Source organism: Cebus imitator, unplaced genomic scaffold (assembly GCF_001604975.1).
Source record: "Cebus imitator isolate Cc_AM_T3 unplaced genomic scaffold, Cebus_imitator-1.0 Scaffold38, whole genome shotgun sequence".
NCBI classification, from domain to species: Eukaryota; Metazoa; Chordata; class Mammalia; order Primates; family Cebidae; genus Cebus; species Cebus imitator.
In genome coordinates this window covers 183,067-203,774 of record NW_016107353.1, presented here as the reverse complement: position 1 = coordinate 203,774, position 20,708 = coordinate 183,067, and the positions used below count along the sequence as shown (strand labels likewise).

The 20,708-nt window shown below is 43.1% G+C and overlaps 1 long non-coding RNA gene across 1 annotated transcript in view; it reads right to left on the bottom strand.

The window, feature by feature from the left end:
* Positions 1–347: 347 nt before the first annotated feature.
* The window catches only part of LOC108301989, a 24,757-nt gene continuing 4,396 nt past the window's right edge, over positions 348–20,708 (bottom strand). Inside the window, exons 3-4 of the long non-coding RNA XR_001824148.2 lie at positions 19,411–19,461; positions 348–8,050 (exon numbers count right to left, since the gene is read on the bottom strand). This is a non-coding gene — a long non-coding RNA (uncharacterized LOC108301989). The remainder of the gene's footprint in view (positions 8,051–19,410; positions 19,462–20,708) is intronic.

Below are 20,708 nucleotides of genomic sequence, written 5' to 3'. Positions count from 1 at the left end.
GGGCTTAACACCCTTGTCACTTGGCCCTGCTGTCTTCCAAGAAATAACCATACTCTTAGTTACTTGAAGCTTGAAACCTCCTTATCGTCATATGGTTCTTTTGAACTCCAATCTAGGCTTCTCCTTGGCCTGACTCCATTTAGGAAATTCCTTGATGAGAGACCCTTACCTCAGTGGCCATGACTCACTTGTGGCTGTCCCTGGGGAAGGGGCCTCTCTGTGGACAGGAGCTGCAGGAGGCTGGTGGGTGAGGCCCTCACCAATGGTAAAGAGGATGTAAAATCAGAAGAGGCTCTCCTAGATGTGAAATTCTATAAATTCCGTGCCCTGAACTGTGGAGACAGTCACAAAGTTAAAACACAATTTTATTTACTCATTTATAAATACTGTTGTGTTTACAGGCATCATATAGATGTGAATATTATTCCCAAACTTTCAAACAAACACAGAATACTCAATACTATATAATAACAACCAGTAAAACAAAATCGTCTTAGGGTTGAAAGGCCACTCAAAATTGCATAAAAATACATTCAGTTCACAAAGCAAGTCTGGCTTCCTCTTCCTAAACACCCCCAACCCCACCCCACCCCAGGTGTATTTACAGTGGACTGAAGTTAATCAATCATACAACTCAGCTGAAAAAGTTACATCTGATGCGTTAACCTTGGTGGAACTCAGGTGAGGGGTGGAGGAAAGACACAAAATGCTACTACTAAAATGGGAGGGCATGGAGACACCACGGTGGTTCTTTTCACCCCTGTTGATCAAGGTCAAGGTAAAGACAAGAATGAAGTTGAGTGGTTCACACCAAAGTCTGAGCATGAACCACTCAACTAAGCACAGGCTGTATCTTCTCCAAGAAGAATGCAAGGGTGAAACATTTCTTCCTCCTTCAGGGAAATCATTGCCCTGGTGTGCCAGCCAGTGGTAGACCCAAACTTTCAGAAGTTCAAGGGATGCTGGCTAGAAAAGGAGGTATTCTGGATTGCTGCATCCTTTCAGAACCCTCTCCAACCCCGCAGCCTGCCTCCTGGTGTCTTTTTCCTCCAAACTCTCTGTACCTGGCCTCTCTTCATTAGAAGGCAAGTGGGAATCAGTTCCAGGCTCAGTAGAATGGGAGAAAGAACAGGCAAAGGCACAGATACTTAGGCGAGAGTCAAGCTATTTCTGGCCCTAGCATGTCCCTTATTCAGGATCTGCATTCTGACCCTTAACTCCGGTTTTGGGAGAACATTAGAGGTTCTTAAGAGGCTCCCCACTATCAGTGTGCCCTTTCTGAATCCTTGGTCTTTGAATGGGCTGAGCTGTTGCCACGAGATGCACTGACAGAGTTTGTGCTGGGAAGACACACTTCTGTTTTAAGCTATAAACAGTCTCAGGACAGAGTAAACCAGACATGGCTACCCATGGTCTCCTTGCCCAGGACATGGAGGAGTCATATGGGCCTACAAGTCAAACCTCATCTCTGAGGGGGCATTAGCATAGCCGGGTAGCTTTGAAACTGGAAGAGGGGGCAGTGGTGGTGGTTGGTATATTCAACTTCTCCAGGAATCTTGGCTGATTCATGGAAAACCACCTCTCTAAAGCACCCTTGGCTTCAAGTGAGGAAAACAAGGAATTAAGAATGTGGAGGGGTGAAGTGTATGTTTATTCTGGAAGGACATAAGAGCATCCTGATGTCACCTTAAAGGGCCACCCAAGTAAATCTTTATTGGAAACATCAGGGAAAAATCTGGAGGAGAAATAACAGAAAATATCACTCTGGCAGATTCACAGTCCAAAATGATAAGCAGATGAATTGGGGAATGGTTCAAATAGGTCCTCTGGGGGATTAAAAGGGAGGGGGAAAAACAAAAGATATGATTTAGTAGAATAATATACTAGGATACAATTGGTTTCTGAGTTTTCATTTCTAATCAACTATATGCCAGACCTCATTTTAAAAGCTCTGGGTTCATAAATTTGCATGTGAACACACATAAGCGAGAAGCAAGAGTTATCCCCAAATTGCTAAACCTTTTTAGGTAAGGCCAGAACATTCATTAATGGTATTGTCTTTAGACACACCCACCTCTTACTTACAGTTCTCCACAAGGAGGGCTTCCGGGACACTGGATTGTAAGCCATCCCTGGGTTCTATGTTTGCCCTCAACCCTAACTCTCAAAGGAGAAGTGAATGCACCTTTTTTCACCATGCAGCTGCTGGCTGCTGGTCAAGATTCTCTGTTTTTTCTCAGCCCTCAGAAATCACCTCATTCCTAGTAGCTGTGACCAACAGTTCCTGGACTACAATGAAGTTGATCTATTTTCCAATCTAATCAGAACACAAAAGATCAATAGCTGTCCCTGATAGGGTCTACTGCTTCCCGAGCAGTGTCAATACCCATTAAGGAAGCTGATTAAAATCTCTGCTTAGCTGCTGAGGGATGAAGTCACCACTGAGACAGAATTCGCCTCTGTGTGCCGAAGCTTTGCTTCTGTGAAATCCTTCCCAGTGCTTGCAGATTCCGCCCTACTCTTTGTCCAAAGCCCCTGAGCCTTCTGCCTTCTTCCCATCACAGCTTCCAGGGTCTCTGCTCTTTCACTCCAATTATACCCAGTCCTATAGGAAGCCTGCGGAGGCCAAGTGCTGTTCTATGCAATGTGGTTGTGTGGACTCTGGGTCTGTAAACACTTACTGCTTTGGTAGTCTCCTCTTCAGACCTGCTTTGAAGGAAAGACCATCTTGAACAGTACCAGAACTTCCTACTTCTGATAGTCCAGGATCCAGAGGAGGAGCTCAGTGGAACTCAAGATTGAGGTTTTTATCGAGGAAAATTATCTTGCTGCTGTAAGGCAGAGTTCAAGACAATGAACCAGATGGCGCTGAACAGAAAAACTGTTGGTCTGCTATTTGGGTGTGAAGAGCCAATGTAGATCACATTTTGAGAAAGCTGAGGAAAGGTGGTTGAGGAAACCTATGAAGCAGCAGGTCTATTTCCTATTAAAACAACTTGTCCAAAGGCTGCTTGCAACAAATTGGTTTCTATCCATTTCCCCATGAGCTCCAATTTCCACCTCTGCAGGCTTTAATAATCTTACCAAGCCATTAGGAGGGAAAGCCATTGCAACAGCATTCAATTACCCACAATATTAAATTCGCTTCCCAACAAGGATGAGAAGTCAGCCTTGATGTGCTCATGTTAAACAGTTTTAAAACCAGAAGAAAACAAAAATTTTTGCACTTCGATTTTTGAGGTTAGAATTTTTTAAGCAGAAATACCAAGAAATATTCTGATCTTTCTAAGAATGAATAAATCACGGAATTCTAAGCCAATAGGAAAGGGCACATAAAAATTATCCAGTCCAACCTCATTTTACAGTGAGGGTGACCTGCCCAAAGTCACATGGCTAAAAGAAGGGATGGCCTTGGAATACAGATGTTCTAAGACCTTATCTTTTTATATTGCTTTTTTCTGTCCTCAAAGCTGCCTTGCTTATTGTGTCAGAAGAACTCACATCTTATGAGGGGTTAGACCCTGCCTTGAAAATCAGTATGATGGGCTGGACGTGGTACCTTGTGTCTGTAATCCTGCCACTTTGGGAGGCCCGGCCAGGTGGATCACTTGAGCCCAGCAGTTTGAGACCAGCCTGGGCAACATGGCAAAACCCTGTCTCTACAAAAAAACACAAAAATTATCTGGGCATGGTGGTGCAGACCTGCGGTCCTAGCTGCTTGAGAGGCTGAGGTGAGAGGATTGCTTGAGCCTGGGAGGCAGAGGTTGCAGTGAGCTGCAGATCACACAACTGCACTCCAGCCTGGGTGATAGAGTATGGTATCTGTAGTAATCACTGGGCCTAGATTTAGGCCAATTACACCACCTCTGACTGATAACCCTGTGCTTAAAGTGCAGTGCTGGCATAAACAATGGGATCTGAGGACCCCTGATGATATCTCTGAGGGAAGGACACCAGGCCTCCTGCAGTGTTACCTCACTGATAAGCTCCGGTGGAACCAGTGCCTCATCTGGTAGAGTTTCCCTTTCCTTTTTGCTTAAATTCTGAATCCTTTATGCTTTCTTTTTCCTTTTTGTACCTTTTGAGGTGTAAAGCCACCTGGAAGCTGAATAACTGGTGACACTTTGAATAGTTCTCTCTTCTCCAGGCTTCTTCTGCTTACCCCATGCCCCACCTCATGAGTGCCAACATGCACCAGTAGCCTGGACTGAAACACTGGCCTTTCTCTGAGGGGAGACAGTGTCTGTCTGTGGCTACGAAAGGCTGCAAAGAGGACAAAAATCCAGACACCTAACAAAGTACATGGCTTTGAGGTTTCTTCTTCCATTATCTTTGGCTCAATGAAATGCCCCTAGTAGAGAAACAGTAATTCGCACATACTTTTGTAGGATCCACAGACAATGAGTTTTAGCTTCCTTGCCTCCTGAGTGGAACCATTTAATAAGAACATGGTTTGGGGAAGGGAAATGGGTAAAATGTTGCAAAACACAGATCTGAAATCTCACTAGTGGCCTCAGATAGCAATAAATGAATCTAAGTGTTCTTAAACCTGGGGTGGGAACGAGGACAGAAACCAGGGAAAGCCCAGAAGAGAAGCAAACACATCCTGCAGCTGGAAGACACAGCAGCTCTAGGGAACATCAAGTGACAATGGCCCACTAGAGAATCTAGTGCACTGAGTAAGCCCAAAGCATGTCTATTCTTTAGATTCTTTAGTGGCAACACCCTGAGATTCACATAACCCTTTCACTACAGACTGGGATGGGGCTAGGGGTCATCATACTCTGGAGCTATCTGGAAAAGGGTCAGCAGCCCTGGAAAGACAAACAGGCGAACTTTAGCAACAGAATCTCTGGAATGGCCAAATCATTACTTCCAAAGGTGTGACTCAGCTTCTGAAAAATAACAAATTAATGAAAACAGAGGGTGTAAGGCTGTACCAAGAACATTCTCTTTCCCATTCTGATACTTCATGTAAAGACGCTAAGTGATAGGCCTGAGCTCATATTGTTGGCCAAGTCTGCAGCTATTCATTCAGCTTGAGCTGCCTGGGGTGCTCATCAGTATCCAAACCAGCAGGTGAGGACTGAGGATTGTGGCCACTGAAGAGGCTGGCGGTAGGTACTTGTCTAAGCAGCACAAGAAAAGGGAGACCTGCTGATGCCAGTATCCAGAGAGAACTGCTGGCTAGTAGAAGGCCTATAACTACCACCTTTTTGGGCTTCCAGACAATACAGTTGTGAAAGAATGGTTATTTTATCTCTGGAGATAGACCAGAAATCAGTTCATCTAAAATTAATTGCATAAGAGAAAGTACCTGAAATTACCTAGGAGAGCTTACATTTTCATGAGTTCTTGGCCATAGAATCCAGTATTCCTGAGATTGAAAAGCTGGCAAATTTCTTGTCACAAGGAAAACTTTTTGGCAAGAAAAGTGAGCTTTAACATGAAAGGGCCGTGTGAAGTGGCAGGGGTACAACACCAATCTAAGAGTTTTGAGAACCTGCCCCCAATACTTTTGAAAGGCACAAACAGATCTGAGGGGACTCTTTGTAATCCCTTTCTCTGGTCTATTGAGTGGAAAGGGGTAAAGATGTATTCCTAGTAATCCAATTTTCCTAAGAAGTATGATCTTCCTTCCCCAATATTCAAAATGTGCCAGGATAATTAATTAGTCAACACCTTGTGTTGATTTCCTCTCCCAGAATGAAGGAAATGCTTATAGTGAAAGATATAAAACTTACTACTCTAATTTAGCATTCCCTGAGAACTGAACTTACAGTATTCCCATGATAATACAAAGTCCCAAGACAGTATCAGCTTCTCTTGAAAAATGGTTGGAAATGGAAGACAGAATTTTATATACTCTAAAAATGGGGTTTTGTCAGAGGAAACATATCTCCTGTTCTGGAATTGGGATCTTGAACTACAGCTTCTAGTTTAAAGAGCATATGATGTTTCAGACAGAGGGCCATATAGAGAGCTACACATCACGTCAGGAAAGGAATTAACAGACAGAGGTAGTATATGTTAAGGAAATGAACCACTCTAAACACTGAATATCATTGGCAACCCTAAAATGATGAGGATTTAATGACCTGCACACTCAAATGAACCCAAGGATAAAACTCCTACAAAAGGAAAATACTTTAAGTATTAATGCTAAGTTATCATCAAGAGCTAAAGGTTTAATTTTGCACTGGATTTGTGGAGTATTCTCTCCAGGCCTGGGCATGATATTTTTAAAGGCTGGTTTTGTCTAGAGGAGGATGTGACAGGTGAGAAAAGCATGCCATATGAGGGATAACTGAAAGGACTAGGACCAGGGTAACGGCAGCTCAAAGTAAGACTGAGGGGAGACCACCCACTGTACGTATCTGAAGCGCTGTTAAAGAGCTGCAGATAGATCTGGACTACAAGGAGAATCCACAGGCAGACTTCAACACATATTAGGAAAAACTCTCATTATTAGAGTTGCTTAACTTTTGAGTAATAATTGCATAGCCACCAGAGGCTACCTGACCATGCCCATGGGTCAAAGCTGCGGTAGCAGGGGTCCCTGTGACAGAATAATAGAAAGCTGGACCTACTGACCTCTGGGCCTTTCCACTCTAAACTTCCATGACTCTTGTCAATGGGTTGAAAAGTACTTCATTCCATTAAACCCCTATTAAGTGCCGTTTGCCCTATTAATTTCTAAGAACGTAAATCTCTCCCCTAAATCTAACCATTGGAAATAATCAAATTCACCACGATTCTCACAGCCTAATGGGCTGCTATCATACATCTTCTTTCTCACAATGTTGCAAGTGGCCTCAGATACTTGACTTTGCCGTATGTGTCTTTCCAGCCTACTTCCATTTCCTAGTCCGTCTCCCAACCATCTCCCCTTCTCACCTCTCATTCCTCCTTGCACTGACATCATTTCTCATTAGAAGCAGGTGTCAGTGTGAAGAGAGGAAAACAAGGTCAAGGAAGGGCGGCAGAATAGGGTATTCAGAGCCCAGATTTTTTTTTTACAAAGAAAATCACTTTGCAGGGGGAAGATAAGTGGGAGATGAAAACAATGAGCTGACACTTATGCCATGGTCTGGCTTTTAGGGAGGGGGCAGTGGTGCTGCCACCAAGGCACCAGAGTGATGATTTTCTTGTCTCCAGAATAATGATTTCCCACAATGGACAAGGACAACTGAAGTCAGGTGCTCTGTCCTAGATTTTACACCATTGAGTGAGGGGGTGGTAGAGTGAGAAAAAAAAAAAATACAAGGACAGAAAGGAAAGGAATAAATGAAGCCAGGGCCATTTGCGCCTTGGAGAAAGGACTAGGTATGAGGGAGAAATAAGGGTTAAAATTAATCAGGGAGTTACTGGGGTGTTGATAGAAAAAATACAATTAAGTCAGTTCCTGAGAGGTGAAGAAGAATAGAACACCTCGATGCAGCCACTGTCACCTTGGACTCTTAACAGCTCCAGAGACCATCCAATGATCAACTCAACATCCTGCTGTTTCTCTTGGCACCTCAGTCAGGATCCTGGCGTGGCTACCACAAGAATCACCTATATCAGAGGACACTAAGTCAATGTAAAAAGCTGAAGGATACTGATTTGGGTAGAAGCCTTACATGTTTGGACCAAATCCAATGTGGACAAAGTAGCTGAGCAGCAGGAAGTTGAGGGGTCCACAGCTGAGCCTGGTGTACTCCCCAGAGCACTCTCCAGATGGCTCGAATGATCACAATCATGCTTCAATTAAAACTGTCATAAAACTTGGGATAGGGGTGTAGGAAGAACAGGGCATTGAGAGTGCAGAGAAAATGTAGAGTGTACAGAGGTGACTGAAAAGGGTGTTAGAAGTGTCCTTCCACCAAAACATCCATTTCGTTTGGTTGGAAGGCAAGGACTGGAAAGAGGGTGGAGGCAGCAAATGCTGTTCTTTTCCTTCCTCATAATTCTGGAGCCTAGCCTATTTGGACAGTTTGCTGATGACTCTGATGAGGGCACCATTTTCATCTTTCAGCCTCTGGTTGTCGGATTTCAGTTCTGTTAACACCTGTAGGGTGACAGAGGGAAAGGTGAGTTAGAGCCTGGCAGGATCTCCTCCTTTGCCCTCCTTGATCAGACCAGGCCAGCCTGGTGAGCAGGGCCTTCTGAGACATTGTGTCAAATAAACTCTCATGGTCCCTTCTCCCAGGGATGGCATTCCCTTCAATCTTCCTATTTACTGAGTTGGTAATGTTAATCTTTAGGGAGACTATAACCCCTCCATCTTTTGAGCTGGCATATTTAGCAGTAATATCTTATTTCTTCATATGCAGACCTCCCGTTCCACACTGTATATCCTTTCGCTCTATTGAGTCAGTAAACACTTTCAATTTCTCCTGCCCTTGAACTCACCCCTAGTCTAAAGAAATTGGGGAGAGAGCCAAAATGGGCTGGTGAGGACATAGGGAAAGAATTCAGAAAGGGGGTGGTGGTCAACTAGAAAAGTTAAAGGAGGATACTGCTTCACATCTCATCAAAAACAACAATGCGGGCCAGAGAGGCAGCACTTGGCTTTCCTGCTATATGCACAAGATGATTTAAGGTCCACTGTGCGTTTGGTGAATAATCCACCAAATTCTCACTGGTCATACTACACACATCCACTTTCAGCCATTAAAACTCAGAAAACTTACAGTCACAGAGCTGTGAGGCACATTGAACACTAGGTATGTATTTAATCCTCCCCAAAGCTCCCCACTGATAGGCACCAAAGGATACCCAGAGGCCTTATCAGCAGTTTTAGGGGATGGCATTGTAATTCACAGAAATAGATGCTTGTAGGGCAAGGGACGGAGTGGAAACTCAATTTTGTCAGTTCTGCCATCTTGGAACATTATACATACTGTTGTCTTCTTGTGAAACAAAGGAAAACTAATAACCTCAAGTTCCGTCCTGGAAGTCCAAGTCTTTGTTACATGATCAGGCACTTTTGACAGTATGCTGTGCATCTGAAAAATCCTAATGGGATGTTGATAAGGGTACAGTTTACATGTGGGTCCCACCAGCAGCAAGAGCAATTTAGGATAGAAGGTTAAGTACACTGCCACTCTGCAGGCTACAGAAATCTATATCTGTATCTGTTCAATACAGGTGTCCTTTGACTAGTCATTTAAACCTATAGGACCCCAGGGGCAGGTAATGCCCCCATTAAAGGGTGACCTGGGCTGAGGTATTATGAGGCCTGTTTAGTTCTAGCTCTGGCTCTGCTAGTAACCACTTGGGAGATCTAACTGTGCCTTAAGGAATATAATGTTTCCTTGATCTCTCAGGGAATATAGGTTAAATTATATAAATATATCTGTATGTACACATATATGCATCACAGATACATAAATAATTTGTATCAGGAAAATAAAAGGAAAATTACTGAATGTCTATAATGTGGATAGCACTGTGCTAGAGGGTCTCCTTAGTGCCTCATGAGACTATGATACAGTTGTTATCCTGATTTCTACAAATGGGGAAATGAAAAGTCCCATAACTAGTTCAAGGCACCCAGCAAAGCTAATATTGAACCCCAATGTGCCTGACTCCAAAGATCATTCTTTTACTACATGTGGGATGGAAAACAAAACATCAAAAATGTTTGAAGAAACGGAAATTCCAGCATTGTCTTGCCTTTGCCACGACTGATCTATTACTTTAGGCAAATCACTCATCTTCTCTGCTTCTATTTTTGTACCTTTATAAGAACAATAGTCCCTGTCCTACTCTGTCATATGGTAGGGACTCTGTGAGGCTCACAGGAGGTAACAGATGTGGAAGTTTGTTGACATACATAATGAGCTTTGCGATACTGAGTATTCCTACAATCACTGTGAGTTTTCTCATGACTATAGGAGGGCAGGCAAATAGTCTGCAAGCTTTATCAAGAAGACTTTAATCCAGAAAATATCAAAATAAAGTTGCAGTCCTTTGACCCTGGCCTCCCACCTCTGATTTAATCAAAGCAGCTCTAGCTGCCCTCTCCTTCATTCCTCTATCCCTGTAGCCCTGTACCTGACTGAGAGCTTGGAAACTCATTTCAATGAGATTTTTAGAAAAAGCCCAGGGTGGCCTCATGTTTCCATGTTCCCTCTGCTCTTTAATGCCCCATCCTGGGACTGCAGCTTGGGTATAAGGGAGAGTGTGAAAGCCACATTTCCATAATAGGATTCCATAGGTAGGAAGAAGCTATATATGGCAATGGATTACATTTCACTGTTTAACAGCTCATCAAATCTAAGTTGCCTTTAAAAAATGTATAAACAACTTGTAGAGTCTTGTAGAGTTTTGGTGATTTATTTCCACATTAAGAACTCGATTCCTTGAAAAAAAAAAATTGGACAAGGCAGTTTTGCAGCTGCAACGTGCTATAATTGACATCTAAAGGGAGTGGCAAAAAGTGTAAGAAGTGGAATGTAGAAATCAAGGGGGGAAAAGCCTCACAAATTTCAAGTTCAGAAGGGAGAGAGGGAAATGAACAGTGTTATCTGATAGCCACTTGAAGTTAAAGATGGTTAAATAAGAACATATGTGAAAGTACGACAGTAATATGAAGTTTAACAAGGCTTTATCATTTTAACTCTCTGGATCTTAGTTTCTTAATTTTTAAGTTCCCAGCTTATCACAATTTGGTGTTAAAGATATCCTGGACACCTAAATGGCAGATGCACAGAGTAGATTTACAATGTTTCAATTCCTCTTATGGCAATACTGCCTTCACTGTTATAAACCATATCTGAACAGTGAAGGCCACCCTGTCACTTCCCTGGCTGGCCCCAGGGCTACCACTGGTATTCCTGAGACTCTCCCGGCTCCACTTATGTCTAATACTAGAGGATGGTAACTAATATTTCTGTGCATTTGAAGGTTGTTGGAAAGTTACAGGTTCATTTTAGAAAGAAAGCTGTTCTTGACAGCACTCGACACCTCTTTCCCATGTAAACTATTTTCATAGATCTCAACTAAAATCCCTTACTTCACAAAAGATTGTGTTGTGCTGAAATGGTGCTCTTATAGTATTGGCTTATTAAAAGCAAAAAAGAAACCTAGAAAGGAAAAAAAAAAGATATCCTGGGCAAATACAATTAAGTACACATTTTCTCAACGATTACTTCTTACAGTCTTTGATGGGGAATGTGTTTAAGAGGAAAAGGGTATAGGGGTCTTAAAGCTTCTGAGACCTAGGAGAAGGCTATCCGCAGGTTGAGAGGGACTCAAGGTGAGTCTTGCATGAGCTGTCTTGCTTCTAACTACAAGGAAAGTGGGAAGGGAATCCCCACTGGTATTCTGTTGCTAAGTGGCTTGCTCTACATGCTGAGATAAGATGATTTTTCCCGGGACTATTAAAAAAATAAAAAAGAGAAAAATCTCTTGATCGCACTGCCAGTTTGGCTTAGTTATCCTTCCTTCTGGCAAGAATCGGCAAGGTTTTTCTGTAAAACACCAGAAAATAAGTATCTTAGGGTTTGCAGGTCAAATAATCTCTGTGGCTACTCCTCAGTTCTGCATTTGTAGCACAAAAGCACCCATAGACATATGATAATATGTAAACAAATGAGTATGGTTCAGTTTCAATAAAACTTTTATTTTGGACATTGAAATTTGAATTCCATATAATGTTCATGTTAATATGTCATGAAATTTGAATTCCATATAATGTTCATGTTAATATGTCATAAAATGTTATTCTTTTTTTTGATTTCTTTTTTGACTATCTGTGTGGCTTATGGGCTATACTGGTGGGTCACAGTTTCCTAACTTGCTATGGTCATATACCAGGCAATGCTTTATTTACAATAGCATAATCTTTTCGTAGGTAAATGGCTCTTTAGAAGTTAGGCTTTAAGAAGGAAGTCACTGGGAAGTGACTTCAGCCAGGGAAGTGCTGAGAAAGCAGAGTGCTGCCCTTCCTCCCTCAGCTGCAATGCTGGGGCACAGTGTAGTTGCTCAATAGACCCTTCTTGCATTGCTTGGGCCATATGCTTAACAAACGGTGAAAACTGTGCCAAATATGCAGACAGTTTATATTACAGTGGTGAAAAGTTTGCACTCTGGAACGTGACATATTTGGTTTGAATTTTGGTTCTACCACTCACTCTCAGAGTAACCTTGGGCAAGTTACTTAATCTGTGACTCAGTTTTTTTTCATTTGTACAATGATTGTTTTGGGGAATAAATGAGAAAAACTATATAAAGCATTCAGCACAGGCCTTAATAAATGACAACTGTTAAGGTTATTAACTATTAAAAGCATGAGGTCTAGTTTTGCCCCAGATCCTATACTATCTTGCAACAATGAAAATAACTGGATATCTTTTGGGGGGCGTCCCTAGTTTACCCTAAGTAATATTTTCCAGGAATGTTCAGGCTAACTTTAAAGCATGGAGTCTGGACCTAACAGTGGCTGCTTACAGCCAGGTCATGGTAGGACTTCCCTTTCAATCTTTTTTCTGCCTGCGTTAGCATCTGCAGTAGGATATTAGCTCAGCCCTATGATAATTAGGGTGATTCAGTTCTAGTGGATATTAGCTGCCAGCTACTAACCCTGAAGGTAAAAGCAAAATAGGCTAAAAGAAAGAACAGGCCCTGGTCAGGACTAATTGGATTGCTGCTGACAATTAAAAATTCATCTCAGAGGAGTAGTGACCCCATCATACCATCTTGAGATAGAAAAACCAGGTGTCTTGTGAGCTTGTCTTTCAGATCCAGAGCCAGGGAAAGGCTCCAGTTTGCCAAGCACATTTTTGGTTCTCCGTTGAAAATAAATCCCTGCTCTCTGCTCCACTGCCTGCCATCTCCTTTGCAAAGTTGGCCCCATTGGGGGGGGCCTGGCTCCATAAGGGTCTCATTTATATAGGCTGTGTTCTGCCTCATAGCCCACACACTAAGGGCAGGGAGGGCCACATCCCTAGGGCCCAGAGATTTGTGACGGGAATGAGAGAGATGCCTACTAAGGAGGGAGAAGAAAGCAAACACTTCTGAAAGAAGGAGGCAAAGAATGCTTATCTAATTCTGCTTGAATAGTGGGATGGAGAGTGTTTTTGCTGGTAGTGGAGCTGGGCAGCCATAGCTCCAACCTTGAGTTTTAGTCCTCTCCATCAGTAATGCTGTAGTGAGGACTGCCTGGTATCCAAAGGGCTGTGGTTCTTAACCACAGTTGTATAGAAGAATCAGCAGGAGAGCTTTGAAAAAATACTAATGCCTGAGTCTCAACCCAGACCATCTGGGGATGGACCCAGACACTGGTATATGTTAAAAGTTCCCAGATGTTTCTTGCAGCCAAGATTGAGAGCCTCTGCACTCGGTTACCCAAGGCCCAACTCTAGTTGCTCCAGGGGAGTGGGTTGCACTTGGGTTGTTATTGGCTAAGAAAGACTGATCTCCATTTGGAAACGCCCCCCCCCCAATGAAATATGTATATGTGTACGTACACAGGTGTATGTACATACATGTGTATACCTATGTGTAGCTGAGTGGACAAATTCATATTCAATCTCTAGGGAAACAGAGGTAATGTGGTGACCTTACCAAATGAATATACTGGTAGCCCAGTTGAGGTCTCTCTCGCTGCCTCCCTTGACCTAGGCTGGTGTGTCCCATTCTATGACCTCAGTCCTGGCTGCTTCCATCTGCAGATAACCAGGCTTTACAGGAAGTTGCATATGGAAGCTCTGATGGAGGGAATGAGCACAGAGCTTCTGGGACCAACAAGAAGACTGAACCTGCCTGGAGTAGTGGAGGAGGGAAGTGAGGTGAAGAGGAGGGGCAAGAACTAGAGCTCCTGGGTATCCGAGGACTCGATGGACTCCGAGAGTCTGGCCACCACTCGGGTCAGGGCCCTGTTCTCAGCCTGCAGTTGCTCGTTCATCTGCTTCAAGGTTTGAATCTGTTTTAGCTGGTGGAGGTTCTGTAGAAAGTGAGACATGAAAAGGACAGACAGACAAGACAGAGAGAGACAAGACAGACCAGAGGAGAGAAAAGTAGGACAAAGAAATCACGTGACTTTTTGTTTTTGTTTTTAGTTTGCATGCAAGAAAGGAAATGAGAAATGCAGGAGTCATGGAGCAAACAGGGGGCAGGCAGAAGGATGATGGAGAAAAGCACCAGGGAGGGAGAGCTGTGTCTGATTCTTGGCTAAGATCTAAATATGTCATATGCACATAACCGCCAGGCTCTCAAAAAGCACATATGGACTGCTTTTGGGAATGAAAGCCCAGCATGTGGTCTGGGGCCTTCTGAACCAAATTAACGTGGTTGAGACATAGCTTCAGGTAACCTTCATCCTGACTGAGATTAGAGCTGATGACTTGGTGTATTCCTAAATCTAGCTGCTGCCCTTTTCTCTCTCCCTTCCTCTAATCTTCCCCCCATACTCAGCTCCCTACCCTCACTTTATTTATCTGAGACAGGATTTGACTCTGTCACCTGGGCTGGAGTGCAGTGGCACAAAACTGAAACATCTGCCTCCCAGGATCAAGCCATCTTCCCACCTCAGCCTCCCAAGTCTCTGGGACTACAGGCATGTACCACCACACCTGGCTAATTTTTATATTTTTTGTAGAGACAGGATTTTGCCATGCAGCCCAAGCTGGCCTCAAACTCCTGAGCTCAAGCAATCCTCCTGCCTCAGCCTCCCAAAGTGCTGGGATTACAGGTGTGGGCCACTGCACCTGGCCTCATTTTTTTATTTTAAAAAACAAAACAAGGAAAATAAAAGAGAGGCCTATTATTTAAGTATTTTTTGGTATGGGGCATGTATTGTTTAGAAGGTTGAAGTGAAACATACCAAAATAAGAAAGAACTGCCAGCTCTCTGGGTGGTCCTCTAGCCTGCTTTGTAGGAAGTTTCATTAACCCTGTTCTCCTCTGAAGTCCAGAGAGACTGTTCCAGGATCCAAAAACTGCTAACCTGTCTCTGACCTGCTATATGATTATTTGCATCACTAAATTCACAGCTAACCGTGCTTTCTTTGTTTCAGTTCATGCAGTTTGAGAGCTGCTTAAAGGTGCTCATAAACAGACTCATACTCTGGAAATTACAGCTGTGCACGAAAGCTGGAGAAACCATAAATGCCCACTGATAATGAAATTAGCTGGACCAATGTGCTAGTCCAGCTTTGTCTGTCAGTGTCACAAGTGAACAAAATAACCAGCTCACAGACATTCTTCCTAATACCACATATTCCATAAGACATTTAAAGACTTTAATAAATGGAATTATATCAAAGGCCTGCCGACTCTGCTACTGTCCTTCCTAAGTAGTCATCTGGACTGCCCCTGAAACTAAGACCATCAGTTCTTTGGGAGGAGAATAATGATTTTTTATGCGAATGGGGTTTCATAGATGAGGATGGAGAGTTTTGTGAGTTATAATGACTATAAAAAGGTGGCCAGGTATCAGAGAAAAGTCTCTCAAATCTATGTGATGAGAAGGATAGAAATGAAAGATTAGTGCAGTTACAGTTGTTTGGGAGTAAAGAAGCAAGAAAATGAAAGGGAGCATGAAGGGGGAAAACAGTGAAAAGGAAAAACAGGCAGAGACAAACTGCTGAATCTCTCTTTTCCCAAAGAGAGAGAACGATTTCCTTGGAAAAAAGGTAGGCTAGCCAAACTGTCCCATGGAGCAATTGGAGGGTGAGGACCGGCCAATCTTCTTTGCCCACTGTAAGCATCTTGGCCATGGAGAGGACAGAGGAGGGGGATCATGGTACGGCACATGGAAAAGATTAAAGCAACGGGCAGGGACCAAATTTAAAAACCAGTGGAAAGTCCTGGCTCTCACCCTTCTTTGGTGTTGACATTGGACCAAAGTTTTCAACATCATCATTGTCAAATAATTGTCACTGTACGAAGTGGTACTTGCCTCCCAGAGAATGACATTAAAGACGTGAATGATGAAAGTGACTCAGTCTAACAAGTGAGTATAAGCAGATCGAGGTGAAAGAATTTGCAAGTTATCAGAATGAGGGAGAGAGGCAGGAAACAAGCTGGTGGAATGTTCTATAGGAAGCCGTATTGAAAACATGGCAAGGCAAGGAGGAGAGGATAGCAGGGCCCAGCGCAGGATGGGCAAGGGCAGGGCTAAGGAGCAGGGTCAGCTAGTAACCTTTCCAGAGAAAAATAAAACTTCCAGGACCAATCTAAAAGGTAATTCGTTGCTTGGTCCTTCTCATGCAAACACCTAGGAAAGGAAGGGGAGAAGGTCTGGCAAGGAGGCTGATGCTGAATGGAGGATGCAGTAGAAAAGTAATTACATCTGATGTGGGCCAAGACCAGGTGCAGGCCTGGCACAGCTCATACTGACATGCACACCTGTCAGGAGTTGGCATATAATCCTACTCCAATCCAGGATCTGGGTGGAGTTTCTCCTGGGGAGAATTCATAAATACTTACCTTGCCAATAAAAAGCCAGAAAGGCACAACACATCTCATAACCACAGAGCCACATATACATCTCGGTTAGCCCATCTCATGGTTCCCCCATTTCACCTGGACTTTGTACTTTATTTGCTAGAGTTAGAAAAATAGGACTGAAGTCACTTTTTTTTCTTGAGTAATCTACCGAATTTTTAAGGGTTTACTAGAGATCAGCCCCCTCCACTGTTCCCTACTGATTGCTCCAAGGAGATCTGAGCATCTGTACAAAATAAATATGCAACAAGCATGACCAACCGGCCCCAAGCTCTACTAGGTCCCAGTTCAGCAAGACAGTTACCTGTACCTTTGGCCAGCTACCTAGTACAGAGAGATTTTTGCCACTAATCACTCTAGCAATGTTGGTCACCATAAACCATAGTCTGAATGAAGAGCTTGAGGGTTAAACAAGCATTTTCTTAGACTCTTTTAGGGCCAGTCATACCAATTTTATCATTTTTATATATCTGTATATTTGAAGTTTTCACCTTCAAGTAGGCATAGACAGAAACAAAAAACTGGTGAGACTGCAGAGGTGCAGATGCTTCTCCCCCTTAGTCCGCTAGGGGTGCTAGACGATCTGCAAATCTGGTATTGGGCTTTGACTTGAGCACATGGTGTTTAGGGGCTTTAGAGTTTATAGGCATTTCTTCTTCATTTGGCTTTATAATGGATAATAGAGAATAATGGACAACTGGCTGAATGAGTGAATGTTTTAACTAAAAAAAAAAAAAAATCAGTCTCAACACAGCTTACCTATTGGTTTGGGGACTAAACAGTCATGATCTGGCTCCACTTGGTAATTTAAACAACAGATTTTAGAGTTGCTGGCAAATGGCTTATGGCTGGGGAGAACAAACAGTTTCATATCTTACAATCTCTATTGAGAAAAGAAAAGAACTCATGACCTAGTTTAGGAAATCATAGACTGATAGTATAAAAAGACAGAGAAAAAATGTAAGCTCTATCTCAACCTATAGAATTGAGAGCAACTAGAACCACTAAAGGGGCTTTCATAATTCCCAATTTAGGATTGGAACAGAAATAAGAAAGGGCCTCAACTTCTCTATTTGACCACTTTCTGGGTATTCATGTGTGGGCCTGCTTGGATGTGAGACAAAGACCCATGACTGTGGGTGGAGGATGTCTTTTGGCTCCGAGGTACTCCTTGGAAGGTTCCAGCTTTGGCCTTAATAACATGCTCTAGATCAGCATTTAGGCCATTTCTTAATAAGCAACACTGACAGCTGCCTAACAGCAGAGCTCATATGGTATAACTCAGAAGGTGTCAAAAATGGAGGAGCCTCCATGCAACAAGGAGCTGCAGATATGTATTCATTCATCAAGAAATGGTTAGCTCAACTGGGTGTGGTGGCATGTGTCTGTAGTCTCAGCTAATTGGGGGGATGAGATGCAAGGATCGTTTGAGCCCAGGAGTTCAAGTCCAGGGCAATATAGTGAGACTCCATCTCTTAAAAATAGAAGGGAACTGGTCATCTCTAATAACTCATTGCTCTAAGTGGGAGAGAATACTTCTGTGTGGTAGTAAGGCGCATATGAAAAAATCAGAAGATGGAGAAGTTTAGGTGTTAGGGCTTACTGTTCTACCATCTCAGGAGAATCAATTATTCATGATTTCTATTTCTTGCTGCTTTGAATCAACTTGGAAGATTTAAAGTGTTTGAGATATAAGCAGGTATTGCTTAAAATTCGACGTGAATGTTACAGTTACAGCCTTGGATGGTGGTAAGAAATGCAGGAGCAAGGCTCGGCATTTCCCCTTCATTCTGGAATTACAGAGTAACAGGATGGATTACGAGCACCAGATCTGGTGTAAATTAAAACTGCAACAGATCTTAAAATTTTTTTTTCCCAGTAAATAACCAACCTCTTCAGGCCACTGGAACAATAAATGTCTCTCCCAAATGGCATATTAGGGATGCCTACTCATAGAAACACATTTGGGGATATGCCTAATACTATCCCAGGGCTTCAGCTTCCCAGCCAAAGAAACCCGTCTCACCAAAAGAGACATCATGTATCTGGTAAAATAAGATCCTTGAAGAAAGAAAAAAGCTGAGCAGGTGCTAAGTAACTGTGGGCACGTGGCATCATACATTGCAGGAATCAGATGTTCCAAAGTCATCTCCACGTGGCTACCCTGACCAGCAATATGTTCCCTGTAGCTCTCTATCCACCTTCCCCCTTTCACCATCTTCCCCTCCCCCCACCCCACTGTCTTCCATGGCAGCAAACTGACTCCTTAGGGTAGATTTCCAGTTCTTAGCACTCAAAACTGCCCAGGATGACAGTTGTCTATTAAAGTGGCTAATGGAGGTGATGGTCACAGCAGGTCATGGTGAGGAGAGAAAGGAAAGTAGTGAGCTGTGAAGTGTATCTGGTGGCATGAGCTTATTCTAGTGGGAGAGTGCCAAGCATCCTTGAATATTTCAGAGGAAATGGACTGGGCCAGGAAATCAATATGTGAATACATTTTCATTCTGCTGCAGAATGATTCAATATATGTTCTTCCCAGCAAAGGGATGGGTTGGGAGAGGCACCAGGGAGGAAAGCCTATGCCCATGCTCAGGCTTTCCTAGGCACCTAAAGGGAGGCTACCAGAGCTGGAAAACGTGTTCTAGCCTTCTCATTTACCTTCTAGAGGTGAAGATATTGCTTGAAAAGCCTTAAAAGTTCAATTCAAGTTTGTTTCCGGCCTGCCAAGATCTCTCCTTAAACCAAATGGTAGCATTTTTTCCTAGGAGTCCCTTAAGGTGGCCTCAATGGATATTGTGTGAGCTGAGAAAGCCTAGGAAATGGTTGAGGAGAGATGCTCAGTTTTTTACACATCATTTCTTACAGGTATGGAGTTTGTAGTGAAATCTGGAGTGGGGAGGCCTATGCTCAAATATGAAGTCTTGGCAGGCATTCAGAGAACAGACATACAAAGAGAAAGAAAATCTCTTCATACCTTCATTTCTTCCTCCATTTCTGACATTTTGCGCTCCAAGGCTCGCCTCTCCTGTATAGGAACAATGAGACTGTTGAACATTTATTAAATTCAGAAGGGAGTAAAAATGCTGCCTCTCAGCTGCTGTGTGATCAGCAGATTCATGGTCAAAGGGTTCATCTGCCAATGAACCTTACTCAGGAGATTTGAGCACTATCTGATCCTGCCACTTGTGGGATGGAGCTACCTCACTGATAAAAATCACATTATCAAAATCTCCTATCATAAAATTAGTAGATAATGGAGATGCAACTTGCTAATATGCAAATGGACCAGGACACTCAGTTATTTGTGCAGGTTGAAGATTTCATAGAATTTCAAATGTCTGCAAGTGACTAGGGCCCCTGCTCTCTATTATCAAAAAAGCATCATTATCTTCAGTAACGCTCTCCCTAAATTCCTAGGAAACTGCTTCTCTCATGATGGGGAACAGATGGTGAGCTGGGAAGTAGACATTATTGTCTACGAAACAGCATGTCTCCCCTTGGTTTTTTCCCTCCCCCTGTAGTACTCCTCTCCTGCTCCATTTTTCTTTCCCAGCGTCTGACTCTTGGTTTAGCCTGAACCCAATGAGGAGTTTTTGATCAGATGGGATACCAAGGAGGTTTGGTTACAGGCCAAAGGAATAAAATGTAAAACTTAGCTGCTTTCCAAATTAAACAGACAACAACAGGACAGATGGGAACGTATTATATCCCTAGGGTCAAATCAAAGCTAGGGTCCATCAATAAATCTAATTGAATTTTCCCAATCCAAGAATGTAAAATCCCAGAATAATATTCTGAGTACAGTTGGAAGTAAGTCAGCAATTGAACCAGAAATCCTCCCCTCCGTCAAAATGAGTGAAAGCCTGTGTTGACTCATGTTTCAAGTTGTAAGAGCTAAGTCAATGGCAGAGGGTCCCACTGAAAGTTTCCATTTTGTTGAAGGCGATAAAAAGGGTAAAGAGACCTTGCTCTGTGTGTGTGTGTGTGTGCCTGCAATACAGTAAACCAAACAGACCTTGCTGGGTGTGTGTGTGTGTGTGTCTGCAATACAGTAACCAAAGAGATCTTGCTGGGGGTGTGTGTGTGTGTGTGTGTGTGTGTGTGTGTGTGTGTGTGTGTCTGCCTGCAATACAGTAAACCAAAGAGACCTTGCTGGGTGTGTGTGTGTGTGTCTGCAATACAGTAAACCAAAGAGACCTTGCTGCGTGTGTGTGTGTGTCTGCAATACAGTAAACCAAAGAGACCTTGCTGGGTGTGTGTGTGTGTGTGTGT